We start from the raw sequence: 21,813 nt of genomic DNA on the forward strand, positions 1-21,813 counted from the left end.
TGCGACTAATTTTGCGACAAACATTTAACAAGCAACCCTTTCAGCACAACCAAACTGGCGAATTCCATTGAAAAATCGTGGAAACCAGTTGTGTGTACCAACCACCGTTGTTATCTAAAAAAATGTATGAAAAAACTGTAATTATTATAGAAAAACAAAATAAGATAGTATAGTAATAATAAGTCGGCCAATAAGGAAAGAACTCAATTCTTTTCTCGATCTAATATGTAGGGAATATAAATCAAATTTACTCGATTAATAGATTTCGAGATTGATATATTTGATTTTTTAGGCTTAATAAAAAATTTTAAATGGCCTATGGTGTTTCATTTTAAAACCTGTACGGCTTGCTGTGAACTATTAACCTAAACAGCAAACGCATTGATATAAGTTAAGGCTGGCAAAGTTGTAACACAATGTTATTAAGAACATTACAGTGGAGCAAAAAAGAGCATCTCGTTCCTCTATGCGTAATTATGTTATGTTATTAGAAGTTTAGAACACGTCCAATCTAATGCAAAAGTCATAGATACAACAATGTGTACGTGCAGAGTATTGCTAATGAATGTTCCAGAAAGAAAACGAACAAATGAGAGGAGGTTGTCTCCGGCGCGCTATGGCGCTAACCACTGTGTACGCGCACGAATATCCAATCATTGTCCAGGGAAATCTGCTTTGATGGTCGCCGCGGCCGCCAGAAACAATGACAAACATTAGGCTGTGACTTGCTTTGTGTTTTGGCTGTACCTGTACGTGGTCATCTTTGGTCACTCGTAGTAGGTACACGCGTTGATGATGGCCTGTGATACTGTCACAACACACCAAAACATACACGCAAGAGTAACACACACAATATGACTACATCCTACATAGTATATTGACACTAGGGGTACTGATTTCGGTATCGCAGGAACTTTTAATGACGTAATTTAATTAAGAGAGAGAGCTTCAGCACAATGAGATTGTTGTACTTGGCGGAGGTGTTCCAGGACAACAGTAGTAAGTACAGTAGGACGTTTAGTAAGACGGCTCATTAATTACGATGGTCGGTGGAATGGAATGGCGAATCTAGATTACTGTATTTGTTTCTTAGTAGCCCTGTGCCCTGTGTCAATGTCGAATGTTTGTTTTCGTTTTGATTGCTACATTAATTACGCAAAATGGTTTGTGTTTTACAAAATTAGAACTTTTACGTTTTTGTAACAGGGCAGTCCAAAACCCAAGGCATTTTACTATCTGATGTCGGCATTTTGATAGAAAACACGATTAATTGATAGGTAACAAGAATTTTTTTTGTTTTATTTCTTTTAAAGTAATGTATATTTTTAGATGCGTATACTATATGACAATAGTAACAGGTTTAAATACCTCAAAACACTTAAATATCATGTCTTGGTTAAAAAGGAGCCCCAAACATTACACTTCAGATTTTGGATTGGATATTACTAAAGCTGATTTAATTGATTACTTTATTGTGGGTAAATTGTTGGTAGGTGGTGGTGGTGGAACAGGTGTGGTTTGTTATTATTGTGAGGCGGTGAAGCTGGCCCCATCACGTAGGCCCTACATGTATCTGTGATTGCCCACATCACAACAGGCGTCGCTGAGAGAACGCTACACTGCGGTTGAACAGCTTACCGTCATTAGGGCGGCCCTCTATATTTTATATTACTGTAATCGACTTTCCAAAATATCTACACGTGTCCCTCATTGTGGAACAATTTTCATTTTTAAGGTTGCGCAACACAAAGTGGCTGGCCACGGTTCTCTACGGTACTGATTCACACAGAGAACGGTCGAGGCTGTTCAGCTTCGAGATGTTTACATGCCACTCTTGGTAGCCTAACACCGATGTGGCATATCATGTTTCATAAGAATGCATCGCCTGGGACATTTCTGAGCCCGCATATAAATGTGTGGTGCTGATGCAGTAAATCAAACTAAATCTATGGTAAATGCCATACCTTTTCAGTTAAACTATATTCTACATCCGCATGAGCACTGAAAACAGTCTAAGTTTGTCCTAGAAATATTGAACAAGAAATGCCATTAGAAATACAGTATTTAAATGAATATGAATTCAAGAAGGGAGACTGTGACACAGAAAGATTAGCCACAGAGTGATTGTTTCAGGCCACTGTTACGGATGTTCAAAGTAAATGAGCCAGTTTCACGAGCGAGCTAGTTCTCCATTGTTCTTTAATTAACGTAATTGGGGGTCGAACTGGGTTGCAGTAGAGTATTGCTCTACCTTCCGTGCAATTGCAGACATGCAGGCTTCCGTGGCAACTGTAGCCGGTCACATAGACTTTGGTGGCAACTGTAGACGGTCATATAGACTTTGGTGGCAATGGCAACTGTAGTCGGTCACACAGACTTGTGTGGCAACTGTAGACAGTCACATAGAATTATGTGGCAACCGTTGTCATATAGGGTTCCGTGACAACTGCTGACATACACAAAGGATTTGTATTTGTAGAAACTTAAGTCAGATTGCATTTCGTGGCTACAAGCGTCAAGCCAGTAAACATTCTCACTAGGCGGGAAAAATGTAGGTTTGCATTAAAGAGAAATGCAAATAACGTTTATTTCTTTGCCTTAGGCTACTTATTTTTCTAATTTTAATAATTTAGAGTGTAAAGATCACTTAAAAGTCGTGTAAGTTACTTTGGTAGACATCATTTTACCAGCGAAGTTTCCAATGTTTGACATACTGTAAATCCAAAGCAACACAACTTGCCATAACAGATGTGTTTCGCTTCGGCCCGCATTAAAGGGCTAATTTGTATAATGATCAGTTCGGAGCTATTAATGTGCATGCTTGGTCAGGTGTAGCCGTAACAATACCAATTAACTCATCACGGCAGGTGGGCGACACAAAGACGACACACGCTTGCTTGGGCAGTTGTTGAGATTATCAGACACCGACACATCATGTAGGCCTACGTGTAGTTAGTTGTACGCTGAATGCCGCGCCGTGTCAACTTGAGGATTAGCTGATGTACGGAAGCCCAGTAGCTTGGGGACTTTGAACTGAGTCGGTGGCTGCGTGGGGCCAATAACAGGTCCTGGAGGTAAACCCACAGACTGTATGCTGTAAAAGGTGACCATCAGGCGGTGTTACATCACACTGATTTGGGACCATCCGGAACATCCTAAAAGGGAGCTGGAGACGTCCAAGATTCCTGGCGTACACTGCAACTGTTTATAGTCTACCCGGTCGACCGGAGCGAACATTGTCATGCTAATGTTCGTATTAGTATGTCGTGTACTGAAGACAGAACCTGCCACCTGGCAGTTAACGCCTCGGTGTTCTCACAAACTAGAATGACAAATTTAGAACACCTTTCCATTTCAATCACTTATCTGTGCATTTCAAACAAGTCGTTACTCGTTACCAGGCTATTTAGGGACAAATTCCAAAAATGTCTGACTTATGCAATTATGATTTCATTTAAGACGGATTCTCTTCTTTGAATGCGTTTTACAAAAATGTTTGAAAAGTCATATGGAGTGACGTACCTTGTACGATAATACTATGTTGCTATACAACGTGGGCTACACGCCAATTGGAATTGATTTTCAACAATGATTGAGCCATACCTTTAAAATGTTAGAAGTAGACTACCGATCTTCTTACGGACCTAAAATTACTTTGCTATTTACATGTCTATTCTTTAGAAGTTTTAGCGGAGGTCGAACAGGGTAAGTGTTTATTCATAAACAAAGCCGGCATAAGCGACTACCTGGGCTGGGGTGTCTCAAAGGCCCAAGATTTACTTTTCTTTTTTAACAATCAGCCCCACAATTGATTCAGACCGACGAAGCGTGCGCAGGACGAGTAGCCTGTAGCTCGTGCGCGTGACTTCATACCGATTTGTCCTCCTGTCTCCCCGTCCTTGGTCTGTCAGGTGAATCATTAATAACCGATAACGATGTCACGCCTCGGTAACTATTTGACGGATGTAATTAATTGTCGCGTGGGATCCAATCAAAACGTCCTATTGTCTATCACCATCCACTAGATTTGTCAGGTGATCGGGAAAAGTGCTGAGTTCACCTCCAAGGTCACGTACTTCTCGTTATCAACTTGCAGTTAGACTGGATGAATCTAGATGCATGTTTCAGGAATCAGAAATTAAAAAGTGTTAGGAAGAGAAACGTCACGGAAAATATTTCACAACTAGAGATAACAAGGCAACGATGATAGTGAAAAGAAGCAGAATGCGATGCAATATGTTAAGATTTCCGTTATAATGCTTTGACCTTTGTGGAAACCGGCTTCTAGATTCTCAGTTATATTTAGCATATTTTTGAATTGTTGTTGGATCTGCTTGTCTCGTCTAACGCCCCCGACAGTGGGCCAATGAAACCTCATCTGTAGGCTTCCCTTGCATTCTCAAAAGTAAAAATGACACTGAATGAAGAGGACTGGGAATGATGAATAATGTGGCTTATGCTAGAAAAAGGAGAATGACGAGTTGTACATTTAGGATCGGTATCTTCTATAAGAAAACACCAACGTAGACAAAGTAGTGGATTGTCACCGAAAAGTAGCCTACAAATAATTTATTTTAGACCTTACAATGTGCCTCGTTTATAGGGCTTAAGTTACATCGGTATGTATGTTGTCCCACATATCGATGTAAGTTTACATTTAGAACTGTCATACAAATGTTAACAAAAAACTAATAATCTCAATCTACAAATTGCAATAAGAAACTTTGGCATCTGTTGGCAAACGTAGACGACACTGCGGCAGAGACAGTCGCACGCAACTGCAAATGGGTTTGTCTGCACATCGAAAACATTCCCCGTATCAAACAACCACAATGATATGGCTACCATTTTCTCAAGTTGGATTTTTCCACCTTGAAAAGCCTAGGAAATTTCATCTAAGCTTGAAACTTGGAATAGAGGTGAAAATCACGAATGACCGGTAAGCCTACTTATTAGCATACAGAGAATTTGTCGAGAGATGTGTGCTCGGACAGGCTTGGAGAACCACTTCCACTTGACTACGGGAGAGGGGAGTTGGCCAGGGGTCACCAGGCAACGGAAGTTGAACAGTGACAGATTAACCGGAAGTTACGCCAATCCGACCATTCAAACATTCCAGCTGCAGTGTGATGATGTCGACAGTTGACACAGCGATGTTGTAGTTTGTAGTTAACGGCGCGGCGGCTGAACACAGGATGAGATGAGAGTAGCCTACATATCTACAACTCGTTATTGGAGGCAGTTTCCTCCGTATAACTATTGAGTCATGCTATCATTACAGAGATTACAGAGTCATTATTTGTGTATCAACTGTAAGGATGTGTGAGCCTGTTACTTTCAGTAAATATTGAATATCTATCTTTAAAAATGAGGTGATCTGGTTTAACTACCGTCGATTCTTTTAAGTTACTGTAGTTTGGTACGAAATAGAAATAGCTACATACTAAGAAAACGCATTAAAATGCTCTGGACATCGTCTGTACGTATGGTATGTATATACGCGCGAATTAGAACAGAAACTGGATGGATCATACACATAAACTAATGACGTCACTGGCCCGAATGTCTATGGACTACCAATAGCCGTAACTGGTTTAGATGTTTGTGCCAGTTCTATTTAAATGTTAATAAAGACATATTTACTTTCGGGCCAGCGACGTCATTTGTTTTGATTGTGATCCATGTCGTTTCTGTTTTAATGTCCGTGTGTATATGTATACATTACAGATCCTTATCCTCTGTATACGCGAGGCTCGCCTCAGCTCGTGACTGAGAGCAAGAAACCCATTCTACAACAGGGTGTTCAATCAGCAAAGTCGTGAACTACTCAGGGAGGTGAGGAAGCATCGCTCGGTGACGGAGGCGGACTTAGCCGAAGATACACGAAGGTGGGTTCACTCACTCCCCCACGGATTTGCGATGGGTGCCCTTCAGTTTATTGCAAATTATCCACGGCACATAACCGTAAACACAGAATGTATTATCCGCAGTCAAGCCTGCGCTGCAATTATCCGCCAATCTGTAGCATTGTCCGTGTAAATGCCTAACGGCATCATAGTTCGATCTAAGTTACCTCTCATTCTGACACAAAATATAATGAATTTTACTACCAAGTGAGGTTGCTGTCAGTCGCGGTCGCTCCAGACGAGGTGTGAGGTAAGCTACTAACCACTATTCTACTGTCCGAGCTCCGAGCACAGATGAGTGAAAGCTCCTCAGAGTCGCCTCGTTGCTCCATTAGTTCCGGTCTGGACACTGACGGAACCACAAAGGACCAATCACACTACGACATTCCATTACTAGACCAATGGTAGGCTTACATTCCATTGCGTATCGTGTCGCGTGCTGCCACGCCACAATGAGAGGTTTCGGGCATTAGAAGAAGAAGAAGAGGTGTTTGCAAAAGTCGCGTGCCACACAATAGCTTCTGATCTACAGAGAATGCCCATTGTATCCGATCATGTTCATCTAATCAATTTGGATTCACGTCCAATAATTGGAATTTGGAAAATATTAACAGCTACCTTCGGTTTGGGCAGTGGTTCTGGACTACTTAGTTATTTAATCTATGGTTCTAGATACTTGAGTCTTTGAATTTGATAGTGGGTTGTATCGATACATGGTTTTTCAGCATACATCCAATTCTTTCTGACTCCGAGAACTGTATATTTTAATGTAAAAAGTTTGCATATCAATAGTTGGTGCATAGGTGGGTTAAAGTGCGAGATAAGTGCGAAGAGACTTCTAAGGCCCATTTATCTTTATAGATTAGGCGTCTGATAAATTACCGATTCCTATAATTGTTTAACCATTTAACCATACGTGCATTTAAACACGTTTTATTTGAAGGAAACTATATTAATAAAAGTTCAACCGTCGCAAAAATATTGATTCTAATTTCGTGCAGAGGCTATAAATAAACCATGTTTAAATTTAACGATTGATAGAAGGAACGTTTCCTTTTCTTTACGAATGTATTTAGCTCGGCCAAAGGATAATTGTACGCATACCAAAGCCCTAGATAAGTACTCAATGCAAAACCTAGAGGCCTACTACGAATGTGCTGGGAAATTATACCCGCTCCATTCCTTTAAAACACTGCTGCATTTCAGAGTCAAATAAGGAAGAAGGGAAATATGATAACCGTGGCTTTACAACCGCTGATTACTACGACTACATCTTGCATCTACACAGTTATGGGATAGGGGAGCGATCTCCGAGATCCTGGGGCTCAAATCCTACCAATCGCCAAGGGTAGACCGGGATTTGCGCCAGTTATGTGAGGGTAAAAATGGTCAGCCTGGCACGCACCGGGATTGCGCCAACGCTACCCCAGGAGGCGTTGTAGGCATAATTACCACGTATAGCCGGGTAATCGGATTGAAGATGGAATGTAACCTAACCTAACCCGAAAATGAAGGTAGAAACAAAAGTTCAACTTGAAGAATTTTCTGAACTTGAAGAAATGCCGCATTGGCACAATGACGGTGCGTTTTTTTTTGGGGGGGGGGGGGTTGATTCGGCAGTAGCGCTTTGCCGGTGTCTACCCGGCCCTAGTGGCGCAATCCCGGTGGATCGATCGCGAATATTTTAACATTTTATTTGATAATGCAGCAACCTCGAGGCTAGGATGAGGTGAGAGTTCCGGGCTACGCCTCCAGTTCTTAGTGATGGCGGGACATAAAAACCTTCTTGGAATCAGTTCATACAACTTTACTTTGGCTATCAGTATTAGACCTGGCGATTACTATAGGTACTTTCAATGATCGTTTCAAAGTCTAAGAAGTGGCAGCGATAACATCACAAAACTTTGTGCAATTCTGTATATAAACCGATAGTACCCAAATTTCTGCAATGCCATTGGTTTGGCAGATTTCGAATTATTTTTATCATGGTACATATTATTAACTACAACTCACTATATACACAAACGACGCATTTACAAGGTGTGTGTGCGTGTGTGTGTGTGTGTGTGTGTTAGTGGCTGACACCGATACAGCACAGAGAGGGGTCAGGGCCAGGGTCAATAACGGTGCGCGCTCTTTGGTCGATGCTGATTACACGACTCACACTCACACTCAGCACAGATTTGCCTAGATGTGGTACATGTTGATATTATCGGCCCTCATCTCCAAACCCTATCATTTTCACCCTCGCCCAGTGCCAATGCCTGCACACAACCACACTCGCTGACTGTATCACAGTACACACTTACACGGGTTCTTAATACACTTACATCAATAATAATTAGATGAGTTATATCGGTCGATTTGCATTCAAAAAATATTAAAATTGTTAGAAAATTGATCAGAGTTGTAGAAGTATTGTACGTTCGCGTATTAGGTTTTGAGAATAAGGTTGCTTTTTACTTCGATTACTTCATAAGCTTGTGTAAAGTAAATTGCGTTCCATCCCATGTTACTGAATTCATAAAAATGAAGAAACCCGTTTACTGAATACTCTGTGTAAGCCATTGGTTTAAGGCAAAATGAAAATACGCACGACAAAATAGTGTGGTATCATTTATATAGTTTAATTTGATGAAAACTCAAAAGTAAACTGCACTTTTGTCTATTAACAACACACTACACACTGATGTAGAAATACAGAAACATATTCCCATAATTAGTAGAAGAGTAACAACTTGTAAAGGTTCATTGATGATTTGATGATTGATGTTGTTTATATTCCGTGTTCCCGGCTTCAAATGCTTTTCCGGTTGCTAACAGATTTATCTAGTGTATTACCCTACAAATAAGTAAATGCAATCAGGCTAAAGGTCGGCCAGCTGATAGTTACATTGTTGACGGCGCGACGCGGTAGCGGCGGAAATCAGCTGTTTAACGACAGTTTCCGCACCGCCGAGCTCGGTACGATGATTACAGGCGTCGGATATTTGCTATAGATAAATAATATGCTCGTGGTTGATGGCTTAATACTACTGAACTGTCTATGGTGTGGTAGTTACACTCATCCTCAGGTAAATGATGTATGAAGTTTACAGCAACTGTGGTTGTATATCATATATCGATATTAACTGAGTGTGTATCAACAATTATAGAATAAATAGGTCAAAGAGATTTCCAAAAGTCCACCCCACTAGGGATTTACCGTGGAGAAGGAGTAAAAGTAACATTGTAAACAAATAGAACGATCTTCTGAGCCAATGAAACAGTCTACACAAATAATAAACAAATCGATTCTACAGACACTTGATGCAAGATTGTTAAAAATATTTTACCTACGACCGTTTTTTAAAGTAGCCGTTTCAGTTCAGTTCTTAGAGGGGTAGCGGACTTTTATCCCCCTGGAATTTTACCCCCTGGGCAAACGTGACGTCACAAACCAGGGGGTAAAATTCCGGCCGCGAACTTTTGAGTTTCGCGACATCAGCTCGATGGATTAAACGCGGAATTAAACATATATTTTCACGGTTGTGAATTTAATCAGAACACATCAAATTATAAAAACCTAGAGTGTACGGCCCGGATTTTTACCCCCCGGAATTTTACCCCCCGAAATTTTACCCCCGGAATTTTACCCCCCGGAATTTTACCCCCGGAATTTTACCCCCGGAATTTTACCCCCTGGCTAGATATAAAAATTAGTGAGAATGATTAATTATCTTCATTCTGTTTTAATTTAATAGTAAACATTTGAGGATTGAGAGAGGAGAAGTAAAATTGTAATGATTTGAAATTCAACTAATCAGCTGTTCAGGCTAATTTAATTGTTGATTCGTGCAATTACTGTTTGATACTATGTTTCGTTGCATCACTGTCAGTGGCAATGAGAGGTTATAAACGAAAACATAACCTATTTAGAAGTTATGAGTAGTGATTTTTGGTAATTAAAACAATGTTGTAGGTAAAGTAGTGTACGCAACTCGCGTAAATAATGTTAACGACACTCGTAGAAGTTTTTAAGGCACTCGCCAAGGCTCGTACCTTAAATTTTCTACTAGTGTCGTTAACACTATCTTTACGCAATCGTTGCGTAAACTACTATCACCTACGACAGTTTTTTTATTGTAGCCATTTCAGTTCAGTTCTTTGAATTGAAAAGTTTCACTTAACAGCTGTTTACTTTCTTAACAACACTAGGTTTATTTCATAACAGCATAGGTTTTCTCATAACAACACGGGTAACGGACCAATGTTCAAGGATTGAGAGAGAAGTAAAATTGTAATGCTTTGAACGTCAAATAATCAGCTGAACTAAGTACTAACTAACTGAAGTAAGAACTAACTGAAAAAGTAACGTCTTTTTATTTAACAATTACATGAAATCAGCTCATTTTACAAAAAGTCGTTGCATCACTTTCAGTGGCAATGACAATAAACGAAAACATAACCTCTCTAAAAAGTTATGAGTAGTGATTGTTGGTAATTAAAAGGCCTTCTTCATAACACTGTAATGTGTGTCAGAAATTGTCATATTCATCCCCAGTTTCAATGTATTGAGTGAAAGAAGATCCTGAACTTTCTACAAAAATAAATTTAAATTCAAGGCAAAGAATCACGTGTATATGAATCCTAACAAAAAGCATTGACTAGGTGCGGTAGGCAAGGTCAAAAGTAACAAAGGCTGTTTCACAAAAAATGTACGAACGAGGTAAAAACCCGTCGATTATATCTGACCGGGGACGAAGGGAGCCCTCCATGCAGGGTAGGCTATCACGCACTAGAAGAGCGCCTCAGATAATCACAAGCATTAAAAACACCAGTCAGCTGATGATTTGGAGTTTTTACTGGCTAGAGGTGCCGAGGGCCCAGTGTCGAGCCTCAGCCCTAAAGCAATCAATAGCGTAATTAACTCTACGTCATTAATCAGCTGTTTGTCAGGTGACCGAGAGGCTGATTGTCCCAACACCGCCACCTCTCCCCAACCTCCAACCCAGAGAGCTACTATCTCGGCGGTTGTTTTAGAACTACTTTAACGACATCGTCATGTTTTATTGCCGTTCTCTGCGGCAAATTACACAAAAACCTACAATGCGGAAGTTGTTATTGAGCTTTTGTTCTCAGTTATAATATAATATTTACGGTTATGATATTTTTCCACGTTTAATTAGCACGCTTAATACAATTCTATTGATAAAACGTAATACACATCATACTGTATCACACTATCGACTCTTGGTGTGCAGCGTTCTTCAGCGGGGAATTTAAATATTTATGGTACAGTTTCAATAATATTTTATCAATGAAATCTTGATCATATGAAAATTGCGGATTCGCGACTAAATGGCTGCACTTCGTTGTCTTCAGAACTAAAAGTTGTGACCGTGGCAGTTTGTAGATTATTCATCTGACTGAAGAACGTTTGACAGTCGTCAAATGAGAAGGCGGGGAGTGACCTGAGTCATACACACATCTGGCGGAGAATAATGAGCCAATGATTGGCTGAGTGATTGACAGGTTGTCCATCTCATCTGTACTCTACACTCGGCATTGCTGGCTCACTAGGCCCAGCAGTAGCTCTTCTCTACATCATTGAAGTGGCCAAATATAATCGACGACACCGTGCCTACTGTCTGTAGCAGTAAAATTGTTTTGTTCTGTCAACTTCGATTTTGGTGGATACTCTTGCCGCATACCTGAATCTAAAAATGTGTTGAGGTAAATTTGTGGTTTGTCAGTCATAGGATGTAGGCAACGTAAATTGATTTTTTACTTACAAGTATACTCTGGGCTTCGATTGACATATCCTAAACTATGCATTGTGTTAAACCAATAGATTTAAATAATATTTGATGATCCTTAACTCTTTTACAACGCCAGGTCAATGTGAAGGGCCTGTTCTTGCAGTGATGATTGATGTCCACTGTCTACCTATACTCCGTTCAAACGGGCGCACATGAAAAGAGCCGTGGCACCTGACGGATTAGGAGACCCCATGGAAACCCTTGGGGCCTCCTAATCCCTTAGGTGCCACGGCTGTTTGAACGGTGTCCGGAAAGATGGGGACGAGGAAACTTAGGGACACGGAAACTTGGGGACAAATCGGGTTTTGAGCCGAGGGGGAGGCAAACGGAGGCTGACTAAGCTCTGAGAACGACTCTTTAAATCGACTCGTTCTCTATTGTTATTGTACCTAGGTCTAGTTGTAACCATCGAAGTATATAACACATTGTTGTGTTATATACTTCGATGGTTGTAACTACGACACACTTGTTGTATTTATATCTAGTTCTACCTCCCCTTACATTTTTCACCTTGTTTAAATGTTTACTATTTGTAGAGCTTAGGGACAACAGATTTAGTACATTTAAGTGTATTTGTAGGGTTATTTTATTAATCACGGAGTAAACCCGAATTGTAAATGATTATTCAAGCATACATTTTTTTAAATCAAAAATGCACTTGAATATTTCTAAAACAGTAGCATCAACTTCGTGATGATGTTATAGCCTTCAATTTATGTTATACGACCGTGAACATGGACGATTTTCTCTCGTTTGTATTAGAACAATAATACAATATAATTCAGGAACAACCCGTGACTAGCTATTACTGAGAAATATTAAAGAAATGCCTGTTGTAAAATGTAGTCATAGGCATCTGGTACAAAGTATTCCACCTATTGTTTAATCCAAGCAAACCCAGAAACATTCAGTACTTGGAAAGGTAAAGGAAATATGAGTGAACAGAATACATCGATGTCCCGTTAATCCCCTCGCACGTTTCTCCGAATCGACTTCATTTGCAATTTGCAGATTTTCCTTTCAAACAGGCCAGTTATTGGGGTGTCAGGTCACTCGGGTCAGTTAACTTTTGTGTAGTTACGAGAGTGTGATTGACCTCCAATTTCCAACATAATTATTGTTTTGGTTTTACGTGGCAATCGCAAAAGAGGAACTCTAAGGATCAGCTGTTGTTAAAACTATTTTTTTCTGAATTCTTAAAAGTGGTGGTAATTTAGGCCTAATTTATTCCTTCGTCGTCAATATATACTGATTGAAATATTTATATACAAAATTACCCAAAAGACTGATTTGTATGATATTAGACACGTTTTCTTCAATTCTTTACTGCGAACGTCACTTACCAAATACCAATAATGTGACGATATAATATTTCGTCTAAAAACAAATGCCGATCTGTTTAGAAATGTGTTCTTCCTACAAAATTGCACTTGTATCTTTAAGTTATAAGTTATTTACAATCAGTGACGTGTTTTGGAATCACTTCCAGGACAATTAATTTAGTGACAAATTTTACACGTTCGTTATCAGTACAGGTTTTTGAAAAAAATGTATTATTGGTTCAAAGTACCAGTAAACAGTACAATCGGTACATAACTAACTCATGTCACAGACTCGCGGGCAAGAATAACTCGTAGTAGTGAATCAATAGTACTAAGTCCTACAAAGAAATACATTTTGATCAATTTTTGGTCAGGGAGTAAACATCATTTTTATTCTCTAGGGAGTAAAAATCAGCTGTTGTAAACAGTTGTAAATTACGATTGTGGCAATCGTATCGATATAAATTATTTATCGATCGATTTATTAGGTAAGGGTTTAGCCCATTGTTATCGATTGCTCGACCTATCGATGGTACAATGAACTGTAACACAATCGTAATAGACGAAATGATTGAATCACTTACTAAACAGCTGCTTATTTGCATTGACAGAATTCAAAACAAGCTGGAATTAGTTTTGAAAAGTTATCTTTACATAACAATTATTATGTTTTCTAGCTTTGTTTGTTAATTAATTATGAAATATGACAAAAAATATAGTTCACCGCACGGTCAAAAAGAGTCACTTTAGGCCCTAGCGATGAAATATGCTATTAGTTACAACTATCTATAAGAGAAAATAAATTCGGTCCTCTTAAAAACCTTCGGTTTCTTGAAAACCTTTTTTCTCAGCTCGTGTGCATCGCAGGAAAAGATATTTTTCCGTAGATGTGAAAAATCCCTTTATTAATTAAAATGGGCTAAAAAACACAAACAATTTAATTTTAATTTTAATAAATTAATATGGACGTTTTGGGTTGCCATGCTGGTGACGAAATAACGCAAAATATATTCAAAATCAAAACAAATGGAAAAAATTCCAATCACCTGTTTTATTTACAGCGTGGGTCAATATAGAAAAGTCTGTAAATTACATATTTTTGGTCGAGATTTCGACCACTGGACAACCTATAGTTTATTTAAAACCTTTACATTAAAAAAGTTATAAATTTATTACATTAATTTATTACCTCAGCCTATGTTGGGTAATTTATTGCCGAGAGATATATAGTTTGTATTTTACTTTTAAGTCTAATTTATTTAAAGGTTTAGCTTTTAAACCCTCCCTATAAATGAAACAAGCAAATCAAGTATACTGTGAAGTTGCAAATAGTTAAACAATAAAATTGGTCAGTTTTTAAAATGTTCACCAGTTCCACATTTCACATTTAAACATTCAAAACTACTTGAACTCGATAGTATACGACCGTTATTGCCAAGTGTTCTACGAAATAGACCCCCCAACGGACGACATTCATTATTTCCCTGTTCTGCAAATTCATTGAATAGAATACTGAACCTCTCAGAGAATTCGAGATAGTTTTGCCAATGTTAGACCTTCCACGAAACACAGGTCCACTGAACTATACCCCAATCCGTTATGTACACATATAAAAAAAAAAAATAAATTGGGCCATTTTCACCAATTTAGTGAATATAAAAAAAAAGAGTTTAATCCCGTGGCGGATCCAGCCAAGGATCCCTTGGCCAGAAAATCTTTAACCATCGGGTAATATCATATAACATATTTCGCTTTAATTTTACAAAGCCTTGTAAACCGATTTGAACCCCTTAAAAAAAATACTGAATTTTCGTTGAAAATATATGTCAAAATATTCAATCTTGACCGCGCAGTCCTATAATTTTCCCAGAGTAGGCCGCATAAAATATTGTCTTCTTAAGCGTTTCCGAAAAAAAATGACAGCGGATCAGAAATTCAGAGATAAAATGTCTATCTGACATAAAAGTAACCAAATACACGCAATTTGCAAACAAAAATACAATTTATTTCATAACGTTTATCGTAGGCCTACACAATCACAAAAATATTTTAATTTTAAACTAATTATAACAATATATCTTAACAATGTGTCATAACATTATATTCAGTAATATTATTGCATAGAATGCGTTTATATTTTCTGTAATATATATTCAACTTACCCAAAATGGGTAAAAAAGAAGCTAGCAAACCTAGGCGATTAGGCCTGGATCAATCAGAACTTGTCTGACTTTTAACATTTTTAGGTTTACTGTTTGGAAATATTCAAATTATGATTTTAAAGTCAATCCCGTTACTGTAGCTAAGCTCTCTGTGAACTGAAACAGGGGAACGATTCGTTCTAAAAGAGTCGTTTCAGAGCCTAGTTCAGCTAATCTCTCCCTCCCCCGGTCGAACCCCTATTTGGCCCTAACTTTCCGTGTCCCTAACTTTCCTTGTCCCCATCTTTCCTAAACTCGTTTGAACGGAGTATACAGACTGACGCAGGTAGTTCAACACCGGTCTCCGGTTGGCACTTTGTCGCTCCCAATTAATGAACAAGCAAGCGAGGCTTTAATAGCTTCAATCAATTAATCAAATTGATGGATGAACAACATGGATCCCGATACTGACTATGATTCCAATGACTGGTTTAGGTTTTTGGTAAGATAACAAGGAAATAAAAAATTCCCGTAAACTTGGAGGCAGCATTATTACGCCTGTGGTTACCACAGAGTGAGTAATGTGGGCCCGCTCTTTGCGATCAAGAGTGGACCTAAGACCCTATTAGATGTCTGTAACGTAACAATTACCTTGAACCTGGACCTGCACTGCTGCCGTACCACAAACTGCTCTCTCACGGTTGCGGATAATCGCCGATAAACGCGTTAACTGCTGCTCACTTACCGCGCATAACAGTCACCTCATTGCACGGGACTCCACGATACAGTGCAGTAGGCCTACCGTGGCTCAATCGTCAAACAAGCAATATGTCATCATCGCATCAAACATACAAATTAGTTACCGGAATAAAACGCTGGGGTAGTAAAAAGAAATGAGCCATTATCCGTTGACCCGAGGCAGGGGCAGTGCCTCTAGCCATTGGCTTGTAATAGGATTTTGAGGCAGGGAAGGTCCATCATTTTTGGGAAATTGGACCTTTTATTTAATAAATTTAAATTATGCCAAGCAAGTCCTGCACCTCCGGGCTACCCATTATACCTGTATAGCTTGGGCGGGCGCCAGTCTATTGTCTGCCGTTACTCGGGGTTCACTCATAAATCGCTCAGTTAACCAACCCCCAATAGAACCAATATAACCCAACATTTATCATTCGAGAAACACACAATGTTCCTTCAATGCTTAAACATTATTAACCAACCACTTACAAGTTTGTTTAAAATATAACACGATGGACGTCTCAATCAATTCGATTACGTACAGTATGTGTAGGTACAGTAACGTGAAGTCGAAAAGGCAGTGGCAGACAATTCTGTGAATCGTGCTTGTGACTCCGTGAGCCGTGGGATAAAAGATTACTAAATGAGTTAGATCTAATATTATTACGATTAGAAGTGATTACTGTACAGTAAGTACAGCATTAATCTATCTAAGGTACAATCTATATAGCGCTGTGTACACTAAAGACAGACTAGGAAATACACAAACGTGGGATTGGAGAGTGGGCCCTCTTCTGAAAAATATTCCTTTACACCGTAGGTACCAACCAATAACTCTTACATATTACTGTAAATAGTTTAAAATCCATGGAACTTCCTTGTGATTCCTTATTTGCTCCTCAAAGGAGTTGTAAGGCAGTTCCAGGTATTTTTGCCAACGTGATTCAAGATAAAGAACACTATGCAACTACGTACCTAGGCTACTTCTTTATTAGACCCATTTGGTCTCAGCCTATGCCAGGATTACTTAATAAATTAAATTACTCATCGTGTCCCAACTGAGGTCATACAACTACGAAATATGCAGGCCCTGTAATCTAGAGCGCTTGCATATTTTGATATATTTGCAACAGACGTGACTGATGGTGATAACACGAACGACCTTGTACGGTTATCAGCAATGAGTCATCATCCGGTAAGATGTGGGTGACACCAGACCTTGCTATTGCAATGCTGTTAATGTGACACACGTGTGACGACATCTAGCCGAAGTATTAGAGAAAGTCAGGTGACAATATGTGCGAGCGTGACTCTTCAATAAACGCAGGGCTGGTGTAAATAACACGGTCACCTGGGCTGAGCCAGGGCTGAAAATGTTCTGTTCTTGTCACGAACGGGGAACGAGACGAAATAGAGAGATAAATAACTAAATGACAAAGTCAAAGCTTTGCAAAAAACACGGGGAGGTTCCTTAAAACTACAAGAAATACAGTAGTCGTCTATTTTACACGGGATGGGAGACTAGTAATAAAAAATCCAAAACAATAACCGGGCGAATCAGAGAAAAATTAACTGAAATTATAAAAAAATACATTTCATGTTAACAAAAAACACATCAGTGGAATTATTAAAAAACTGTTATCAGCGAACAAAATAGGCATCAACGAAGCCGTAGACCATGTCAACCAACGTAGACCAATGTCATTATTGATCTCAACGTCAAAAAACAAGGTAGGTATTCTTTGGTGTAAAAAAATAATTAAATCCGTAAATTTCGGAAGCAAGAAGTTAAATGATCAAGATAGTATCATTGCATTTTCAGTTAAAAGCAAACGTACCATAAAGATGGAGCTAACATTTTGGTTCAAAAAGGCCATTTGTATGCTGGGAGGTAACACGATAAATAATCATAACGGCATCAAAAATGTGATCAATGTCGGTTTAAAAGCGGCATTAACACAATGCTGGAACTAAGATTTGTTCAAAAGGAGCGATTTGTAGGAGAGCTTGGAGGCATGGAGTAGTAGGAGCGGCTTTTATAACCCATCATTACAGCACATAGACACACAGTGATGTGATGTGATGGGGATGGCGTGCATTGGATTACACCTCTGAGTGGAGGGTCCATCATACCAACCATCGCTCTACATGGATTAGAAATCTCAAAACAGCCCAAACGCTACAACTGCAACCGTAGTTGCTCCACCTCACTGAACAGTTTATTCAACACAATTTTATATTATATCAGCACATTAAACAATATTGTATTACAAACACAGTCGGCAGTTCAAATTACAGGTTTAGACTGATTTGACTGCATATCGATTTTGTAGATACGACCCTGTACCACATAGGGTAGACACAAGGTAGCTTCGGCTTGTACATAGGAGGTAGCGTAGAGACACTATTGTCATATACTGTCCATCTGTCTACTCTTGAATCTGTGTTGGAATCTGTGATATGTATACATCCCGTTGACCCGTTCCCATTTTAGCGAATTTCCCATATAGGGCATAAGACCTCAAGGTAAGACCTGGACCCGGGACAGAATTATTTTACTTTTTCGTTTTGAGGTCCCCAGAGGCCAAAAACACCATCCGTTCAAATTCACATATTTAAGCTATATATATGTGTGTGTGTGTGTGTGTACAATGGGCAATAATGGTCCGATTTTGGTGAAATTTTGTGTAAACTTGTAAACCTACATTAATCTTGAACGAGTTCACGAACCAGCATGATTGGGCTACGGGAACGGGGGTTTATCGGGTATTTTATGCGGTAAAAATGGGGTTTCTCATTTTCACCCTAAAAACATAAAATTTTGCAATTTTTTTTTCAAACCATTTTGTAGAGCTAAAAAAACCCCAAATAATTTAGTAGCCTATATGCCTAACGGCATAATTTAGCATTGTTATGCCTAACGGTTACGGAAAATCCCAAAAAATTGTAAATTTAAAATTCCCATGTTATTCTTATGGAGAATAAATAAACTGCTGTAGCTTGCTTGTCTATAGACATATTTTAATGAAATTTTGATGTTTTGTTTACTTTATACTAAGCTATCAATATTTCAATGAAAAACGCCATTTATTTCTTCCCTGTAGCTGCAAACCTAAGTAGGCCTAATCATTAAAATTAATGATATTTAAATAGGAAATAAATCTGACAATTTTAAGGGAATAATTTAGTGGAATTCCAGTCAGACAGATGGAAATTCACTTAGTCTGCAGGTTAGCTGCGGCGGGGGTATTAAAGTTCTATAACTTGTGGATAAAGCGGATTCAAACTTGAATCGAGCCCCCTAGAAAGTGTTAATGTAAATTTCTAATTTCTGGCAAAAACTCAAACGTCCTTACTTAATTAATTAAGCCACATTGAAAGAATAGCTTGAACATAATTTATGCCACATTAAAAATGTAGCAAAAACTCAAGGGATGAAACTATGATTACAGCTAGTAACTCATATATATATATATATATATATATATATATATATATATACATTTTAAATTTCAAAATCGACAATAAGCAAATTTAATTAAAGGATAATTACTTGAGTTATATTTATTTTAGCCTAGATTTGACGTTCCTTCAAATCATTAACTTTTGGATAGGTAGGCCTACCCAAGTAGATATCAAATTTGCCTTCATGGACAGTGGGAGCCAAGTGTCTTTCAATTAACAAGCATAGTTTTATATATATATATATATTATATATATAGGCAAATTTGATATCTACTTGGGTAGGCCTACCTATTCAAAAGTTAATGATTTGAAGGAATATATATATATATATATATATATATATATATATATATATATATATATATATATAAAACTATGCTTGTTAATTGAAAGACACTTGGCTCCCACTGTCCATGAAGGCAAATTTGATATCTACTTGGGTAGGCCTACCTATCCAAAAGTTAATGATTTGAAGGAACGTCAAATCTAGGCTAAAATAAATATAACTCAAGTAATTATCCTTTAATTAAATTTGCTTATTGTCGATTTTGAAATTTAAAATGTTTGATTTTACTGTAAAGTACAAACCGTCTTGCAGGATGGCATTTGGTTGTATATGAAACCAGTAAAATAAAAACTATTCTTTTTTTAAATAGTCATTCTAAAGACCTTCTTAAGGTTGCCTCATCTTGAACTACAGCAATAAATTAGCCGAACAAATAGATAATATTTTAAAAGAGTTTTAGCCCGTGTCTTAAAACTCACGTGGAAACTTATTAACACTAGTTTTCTGAGAGACATATTTTATAAATTAAGATAAAAAAACAAAACAAACTGACACTCAACAAGATGTTTACTGTACGCGGTACAAAAATCTTGGATACAAATTAGCTTATAGTACATGCATTCGAACAAACACTTGCTTAATTGTCAATGTGAAACAAGAGATACAGCAGTTATCAAAGATGTTTTATAATATTGAAAAATCGTTAACTTATTTTAGGTAGGTACTGACCAAAAATTATACCAGACGGATACATTGCTCTTACCTGTGTCAGTAAATATCCAAAACAAGCCTGAAATAATATAAACACTTCCACACTAAAGATGAACACTGATTGTTTACATGCGTTGTTTACAGCGCAAGATAACCGCAGGAAGTCTTATCGCCACTATCAGTAACCGAACACGGTAAACTTAAACTTAAGCGTTCTCATAGCGAAACGGAAATTAACAACATATAAACACACTTGAACTGCAAAAATAAACTAGACGACAATTCAATCAGAAGTAAACATATGAGCGCAGCTAACACATGAAAGCAGAACACCACATCGACAAAGCAAGCTCTACAGGTGAGTGAAAAAATCTGAGCCGGCAGTGCTGCCAACCTCACTCCCCCACTTCCCGCCGGCAAGCAGTGATGCAACTGTCGAGAATTAAAACTGATCAACCAACCTACTTTTGTAAGTTTGAAATTTTCATTTTATTACGTAAATGCATTTAACATAAAGTAACTTTTTACTACATTCATTGTGTATAACCACGGCCACCTTTCCCCAGGCCGCGGCCATCGAAGTGGCAACGTCTGTAACACTTCGGCCCAGTAACATTTCGGCCAAACTCAAATTTCTTAGAAAAACAGTATCACTTCGTCCCACTCGCTTTTACAGATGATTAAATAAGCTAATGGAGTAACATTTCGGGCCGACGAAAAATTGACAAGGGTTGAGGAACGCAGTTCAGGTAGTAAGAGGTACATGACCTGTATACTTTGCAACCACCCTCTGGTGGAATGTCGCCCAACCGTCACCCCTTGCATCCTCTGACCTCACATGACTGAGAATCGGTGGAATCTTACCTAACCTAACCTAACCTAACCAAACCTAACCTAACCTAGCCTGTCAAATATTTTGTTGGGACGAAGTGTTACTAGTGGGCAGGTAGAGAGTTGGACCGTAGGCCACATCTGAGGGTTTCGGACCGAAATGTTACTGGGCCGAAGTGTTACTTGGGCCGAAGTGTTACGACACGATTGTGTATCTTTAGCGAATTTCCCATATAGGGAATAAGCTATTACCGTAGTACTTATGGTAAGACCTGGGCCCGGGGCCAATTTACTTTTTTATTTTGAGATCCCTAGAGAACAAAAAACACCATCCGTTCAAATTCATATATTATATATAATTTATATATATGTGTGTCCGTCAGTACCATAATTCGATCAAAAATCATCCGAGTTTGATGAAATGTTGTATAAATAACGTGTAAACCTATATTTACTTGTACGAGTTCGCGGACTAGCATGATCGGACCATGGGAACGGGGGTTTATAGGGGCCGGGGGGTTTTATGGGGTAAACATTGGTTTTTCTCATTTCTGACCCTAAAAACATAAAGTTTAGCAATTTCTTTCCAAACCATTTTGAAGATCCTACAAA

General features: G+C 38.5%; 1 protein-coding gene across 1 annotated transcript in view; it reads right to left on the reverse strand.

The window, feature by feature from the left end:
* LOC128983429 (uncharacterized) overlaps nucleotides 1–20,699 on the reverse strand; it is a 97,985-nt gene extending 77,286 nt beyond the window's left edge. The window contains exon 1 of the mRNA XM_054402717.1: nucleotides 20,423–20,699. The gene's annotated coding sequence lies outside the window, so the exon portion shown is untranslated. The remainder of the gene's footprint in view (nucleotides 1–20,422) is intronic.
* Nucleotides 20,700–21,813: the final 1,114 nt, after the last annotated feature.

The sequence above is a fragment of the Macrosteles quadrilineatus genome, unplaced genomic scaffold, assembly GCF_028750875.1.
Source record: "Macrosteles quadrilineatus isolate MER2022 unplaced genomic scaffold, UCM_ALF_1.0 Scaffold_1__1_contigs__length_201487025, whole genome shotgun sequence".
Classification (NCBI taxonomy): domain Eukaryota; kingdom Metazoa; phylum Arthropoda; class Insecta; order Hemiptera; family Cicadellidae; genus Macrosteles; species Macrosteles quadrilineatus.